Source organism: Aedes aegypti, chromosome 1 (genome assembly GCF_002204515.2).
Source record: "Aedes aegypti strain LVP_AGWG chromosome 1, AaegL5.0 Primary Assembly, whole genome shotgun sequence".
In the NCBI taxonomy this organism is placed as follows: domain Eukaryota; kingdom Metazoa; phylum Arthropoda; class Insecta; order Diptera; family Culicidae; genus Aedes; species Aedes aegypti.
In genome coordinates, this window is record NC_035107.1 from 87409254 (window position 1) to 87416139 (window position 6886).

The 6886-nt window shown below is 36.4% G+C and overlaps 1 non-coding gene across 1 annotated transcript; it reads left to right on the top strand.

The window, feature by feature from the left end:
* Positions 1-1884: 1884 nt before the first annotated feature.
* On the top strand, positions 1885-1956 carry Trnav-cac. Its single transcript has one exon. It is a non-coding gene; the product is annotated as a tRNA-Val (tRNA).
* The last annotated feature ends 4930 nt before the right edge of the window (positions 1957-6886 follow it).

Sequence of the window (6886 nt, forward strand, 5' to 3'; positions counted from 1 at the left end):
CCAAGGATTCCATAACGCATTATTCAGAAATCTTTCAAATACTTTTCAAGAAATTCATCACCAGAAATTCCCCCAAGAATTTTGCCAGGACTTTTCTTAGGGTTGCCTCCTAGGGCTCCTTTTAAAATTCCACCTAGAGTTGCTTCAGGAATTCCAAAAGGAATTACTTCAGCGTTTTTTTCTTGAAATTTTTCTGCCGAGTACTCCAGAGATTTATCTAAAAACTTCCATTCCTCCCAGTATTTTTTATTGTTTTCAAGGAATCCACCACGAATGATCAGTGATTACCTTTTCTGATAGAACTTCTGGCGAAACTCTGGTAGATTTATCTGGTGGAAACTCTGGTGATATTTCCAGTGCTAACCCTGGAAGTACTCCTGGTGAATTCCTTACAAAACTTCTCTCGCGGAAAATTACTGACAAAATAATTAGAGAAAATATTGGTGAAGTCTCTGAAGGAATCACTAGTGGAATCTCTACAGGAAACTTTGGTCAAATCTCATAAGAAATTCGTTATGAGATCCTTGGAGTTCACCTGGGAGAAACTTTTTGGAGGATTTTTTCCAGAACATTTGGAAGAATTTCAGCTGAACTTCTTGAAGGTTTTTCTGATGGAAATAATGATTTATGAGAGGGCTTTTCAGTTGGAATTCTTAGAGGAAATCCTCACGGAATTTCGAAGAAATTCCTCGTGGAATCACTTGAATGATTCTCAGAGGAATCTCTGAAGGAATTCCTTTTTTGACTCCTCTAAGAGCCACTGAAGGATATACTGGTGGATTCCCAAATTAAATGGGGACTTTTTGGCAAAGTTGCTGGAGGAATTCCTTAAATTCCCAATAATACCTGGAGATATTCCGCGAGAAATTCCTTGAGAATTTCCGGAAGGAATCTTTTTAGCAATTTCTGTGATGAAATCTTTATAAGAATTTTCTGGTAATATTCCAGAAGGAATTCCTGATAACCCTTGAGGATCCTTGAAGATATTAATTATTTGAAGAATTTCAGGGGGGAACCCTAGATTAATTCCGGAGGGCACCCTTAAAGAATTAATGGGAGAATCCCTAGGAAAACCCCTGAACAAAAATTCTGATAGAATCCCCCAACCAATAACGGGAAGAATTCGTAGTGCAGAATCTGTTTATCTGTATTTTTCCTAAAAACCTGTGATCAGTATATACAGATTCTTGGTAACAAAATATTCGAGAAAAAAAATTAAAATAAAAAATACAGATAAACCTTAAATATTGACCTTCTGATAAAATTCCTACAGAATTTTTTGATAGAATCCCTGGAGAAATTCTAGGTGGAATATCTAAAGGAACATCTAATGAAATCGTTGTAGGAACTCCTGATAAAAACCCTCAAAGAATACCTAATGTAATCCTCAGAGGAAGTCCTGATGTAAACCCTAGAAGAACTTGTAATGGAGGAATTCCAGGTGGAATCTCTGAAGAAACTTCTGATGTAATTTCTGGTGCGGAGCCCCTGTTCTTCATTGTCAGTTCGTTTGAAATCTGTATGCTAAGAGCGACCTATAATTCCGACGAGAATCGTAAAGTGAAATTTGTGTTGGTCAATCCTCAAGTAAAGCAAAGAAATTTCTTGACCGAATGGGTCAAGAAATTTTCTATGCAGAACTCCATTTGAAATGACATTTCTTCTCATCTGCGTACTGCGATCGAAGAAATGTGATTTTCTTGACCCTCGGAAGAAATTTTCCACGCATCGAGATAGCCGATTAATTCATTACGCGAGGTAAAGATGAATAAATTATGGGTGAAACTATGAAAAATGGGGCTGAGGCAGTCACTCTAATATATATTAACACGTATATTGAGCTTTTCGGTAATCCAATCCGCATGGTTCATTGGGTCTCCAAGTGGCTTGGTAGCTTAGTTGGTAAAGCGCTCGTCTCACATACAAGAGTCCTGGGTTCGAATCCCAGCCAAGCACGTGAATTTTTTTTTTTCATAATTTCACCCATAATTTCTCCATCTTTACCGCGCGTAATTAGTTAATTGATTTAACAATCATGCGGATTGAATTACCGAAAGCTCAATATATGTGTTAATAAAAGAAAAAAAACAGCCTTTATTGAAAAAAGATTAGTTTCATTCGATTGAGACGCTTCATCAATTTAAGCTTAACCTGCGACAATTAGGAATCTGTATGAAACTATGTATGACTTTTAGACAAATATTTAAGAATTCGTGGCTTGAAAATGTCAGAAATGCTTTGGTTCCCGATCTGTGTTGTGAGTTCAAAAAACAACAACGTTTGTGTAGCGAAATATTCATTTTAAAGCCTTAATTTATGTGTCTGAATCGGAAATATTCACAGTTTTGTTGAAACTCGCGAAATATTCCTAATTTTGAATTATGGTGCCTGTTGCGACCGAAATGACGAACCAGCCTAACACCAGTCATCGAGGTTGGTGCTATCGGTCATCAGCAATCCATCCACATTTCAAATATCACGTAACTCTTATATAAATTGAATTCATTGTTCTCTTGCTCATCATCTTCTCAAACACCCTATGCTACCGGTTGAAATATCAGTATTGTTGAATTCGTCTAGTAAGTCACGTGCTTTTACTGAAAATCTACTCCGAACACTATCATCTCTCCGTCGGTCAGTATCACGATTTTTCTTGGACCTTGCGCTAACAGTGTTAAAATCTCGACTTTGATCGAAGCTGCATGCACCTTAGATTTTTTTGCGACTTCCATTCACATTCTGAAAGTTTCGAAATATTATATCGAGGAAAATTGGATTTCTTCAACTAAATTCAAGAAATCACAATTTTGCAGCTAAAACTGTTCCATATGAAGTGTATGTAAAAATGCTCTCTGAAATAATATTTTAAATTCTTTTAATTGCAAAATTTTAGCCCAAACGCTGAACGTTTTCGTAAAAATATACGAGGGACATGAAAGTTTGGTTTTTCGTCATCCACTATAACGTCAAAAACATCATGAGGTTAAGATGAACTAAATCAGCTCTAAATTTTCAAGAGCATAAATCTAGTGGTCTTAGTTAAATGTTCGATCGATCGGTCGGAACCAACGAGTTAGCCGGTCAAATTGGTTGTTTTGTTCTTTAAACGTATACTCCTTAATGTTCTGGATATGGCTTGGTTTGATATGATTAAACACGTATTTTGAAACAAAAAGTTGTGATATTTTAAGGAATTAGTACAATTTTTCAGAATTTTCGGAAGCACCTGCTAAGGCCTCGTGGAGCACCAAGTACTCCGCCGAGCATGGTATGAAAACCGCTGTCCTAAAGGAATCTCTTAAGGAACTCATGTTGAAATTTATGAAGAGATTACTGATATGGTTCCAGAAGGAATTCCTGATGGAATCCCTGGAGGAACTCCTTATGGTATCCCTTACAGAAATCCTGATACATTTGCTTGAGGAACTACTGATATAATCTCTGTGGAATTCCAGATGGAATCACTGAAGAAACTTCTGATGGAATCTCTAGAAAAACTTTTTATGGAGTTCCTATAGGAACTCATGATGAAATCCCTGGAGAAATTTCTGATGGAACTCCTGATAGAATCCTTATGATTTCACAAGAAGGAATCCTGATGGAATTTTCAGAGGAAGTCCTCATATAATCTCCGGAGCAACTTGTGATAGAATCTCTGGAAGAATTCCAGGTGGAATCTCTGAAGGAACTATTGATGGAATCCCTGGCTGAACTCCTGACGAAATCTCCAGAAGAACTCTGATGGAAGCCCTAAAGGTACACTTGATAGAATTGCTATAGAAACTCCTGATGGAATCCCTATGAGGAATTTCTGATAAGATTTCTGGTAAAACTCCTGATAGAATTCCCTAGAGAAATTTCTTATGATATGTCTAGAAGAAATCCTGATGGAATTCCTCGAAGAACTCCTGATCCAATCTATGGAGAAACTCCTGATGGAATCTCTGGAGGCAGGCCAGGAGGAATCTCTGAAGGAATTTTTGATCGAATCTTTGGGGGAACTCTTGATGAAATCCTCAGAAGTACTCCTAATAGAATCTCCGGTTGTATGACATTTGCCAGAAAACCATTTGCCAGAAAGCCGTTTGCCAGAATCAATTTGCCAGAATGGATAATTTGCCAGAAAACCATTTGCCAGAATGGACCATTCCCCAGAAAGACCATTTCCCAGAAAAAATATTACTACATTACTTTGCTTTGTGTAGCAATATTTAGGTGTGTAAAATCTTTCGAATCATTATGATTTTCAGCGTACGATACATAATTATATGCAAAATAATTGTGACGTAAGTTTTTAAGCTTTTTGTTTGATAAAATGTTTTAAACTAATATTAATTCATAAACTTATTATATAGATAGCTGTAGGGGTAAACATGCAGCTATTCAGCAAGCTGACGGACGTGAGTTCGAATTCCACCGGGCGAAGATTTTATTGGATTGAAAATTTTCTCGATTTCCCAAGGCATAGAGCATATTCATATCGGCAATACGTTATACACATGCAAAAATGATCAATTGGCAATAAAAGTTCTCAGTTAATAACTGTGGAGGTGCTCGTAAGAACACAAAGCTGAGATTTGGCTCTGTCCCAGTTGGGACGTAACACAAGATAAGAAGAAGAAGGTGTAATAGATTTCCGAGGTTTTCATAGTTTCTGAGAAATAACTGTTTTTTTAATGTTAAAATAGTCATCAATTTTATACAAGCTATTAGGGGTCGTCCATAAACCATGTGATCATTTATGGGAGGATGGAAGGGAGCCTGGCCAATGACCACGATACAAACAATTCTTTTTAAATTTGTGTATGGACGAAAGACCCCGTGGAGGTTAAAAATCCGAAAGAATTGACCACGTTGTTAATGGACAACCCCTTATAGGCAACTGTATTTTCAACATTCTATTAATGATTTTCCCTTCTTTGAAGACTATGCTGTTCTTTAGGGCTAACTAATTCAAGGACTTACATGCTTCATAGGAGATTAACCTTTCTTTATATTATTGGCTAGTCTTTATAATTGTACTATGTGTTTCTGCCTGCAGTTAACAGAAGGAATGGAAGTAATGTAAACAAGGTTATGTCATCTCAATTTTAAATAATTACAGCTACAAAAAATCAATATAGGACTGCTGTCAATAAAAATGTCTGTAAAAAGGATTTATGTAAAAAAAATGCAAATATCGGGAAATGGACAATCAATATATGTCCTCAAATAAAAAAAAAACTAAATTGAAAGTGATTCAATAATGGAATATTTACCATGACCTTCATCTAATTTTTCATTGAAGATTACTCGAGTGATTCCGAAAACATTAATCTTCATAACCGACTTGTTTCGTAGAGCAAGCGACAGAATATGAGAAACCAATATATGTGTGTTTTTTTGGTTTCCACCATTAATCATGGCCACGTAGCAGTCCTGCTAAGAATTTCAAAATATCTCCGGTTCCAGATAGCTAAAACTAGCAATCAGGGTAAACACTGAAGATTGAAGAGTTTTCCGGCAGCCTGTCGCAAATGTTGTAAAACTACTTTAAAGCAATAAATAATGCGGTTCAAATTATTATTTAGAGTAAAACAGTTTAACGTTCTTTTCAAGGACTGAATAATGTATTTAAATATATGACCGAAAGAACATTGGGTAGTCATTTGAGCTATATTGTTCCAATGATTATTGGCGCTAAGCTGATCATATTTCAAACATAATTTTCCCTTCTTTCACTCAAAGGCTGTTCTTTTTAGTTGTTTTGCAATTTTTTTCCGCAAAGATACACTATTCATATTTCTGAAATTATTCAACTAAACTAATTCGTGTCAAACGTTTCAGCTTTTTTGTTCTCAGACCAGCTATGTAAGTAGTGAAAATTGCATAAAATTGTATGCGAAGGATTTTAACAACATAGACTAAATAACACGGATCGATCAGTTGCGTTGTTTTATACTTGGTATAATATTACAAAGATATAAACATTATTTGGAGCGATATTTACGATGCGAGTGAAGTACTGTAGAAGTGACGCTAAATTTTAATTAATTTTGCGCTGCAGCTGTGCAGTGCTAATAGTCCAATCCTCTTGATGTAAATAATGTGAAAGTTGACTACACAATGTTTCATGCTATAAGTGCAAATAATATGAGTATATTCAAGATACAAAAATGATAAATATCGAAAATTTCGGTAGGCTTGAGGTGAAGATGCATCGAAGCCAAACCTCAAATTTTCAAGAGCATAAACCTCGAGAACCAGCCAGCGGTTTGAGCTGAAAACTTAATCAATTGGTCACACGCTGGTGGTGACCAATCGGTTAAATTTTCAGCTGGAATGGCTGTTTGGGTCTCTAGATTTGCGCTCTTGAAAATTTGAGGTTTGGCTTCGATGCATCTTCACAAATATGTCGATCAATTGATATCAAGGTTGAAAACGAATTACAAAAAATGATTCTGGGGAATGGTTTTCTGGCAAATGGTCCATTCTGGGGAATGGCTTTCTGGCGAATGGTACATTCTGGGGAATGGTTTTCTGGCAAAAATCATTCTGGCAAATTGATTCTGGCAAAAGGTTTTCTGGCAAATGTCATACAATCGAATCTCCATACGAACTCTCAATGGACCCTGGATGAAATCCTGGTGTGATACATGGAATAATTCCTGATAAGATTCCTGATAAAACTTCTGATAGAATCCTTAGAGCAACTCCTTATGATGTCCCTAGAAAGGGATGACGGAAATCCTCGAGGAACCCTTGATGTAATCTCCTTAGGAACTCCTGATAGAATCTATGGGGGAATTCCTAGTGAAATCTCAGAAGGAATTATGGATGGAATCCTTGGTGGAACTCCTGATGAAATGCCCAGAAGGACTCTGATGGATTCCCTGAAGGAATTCCT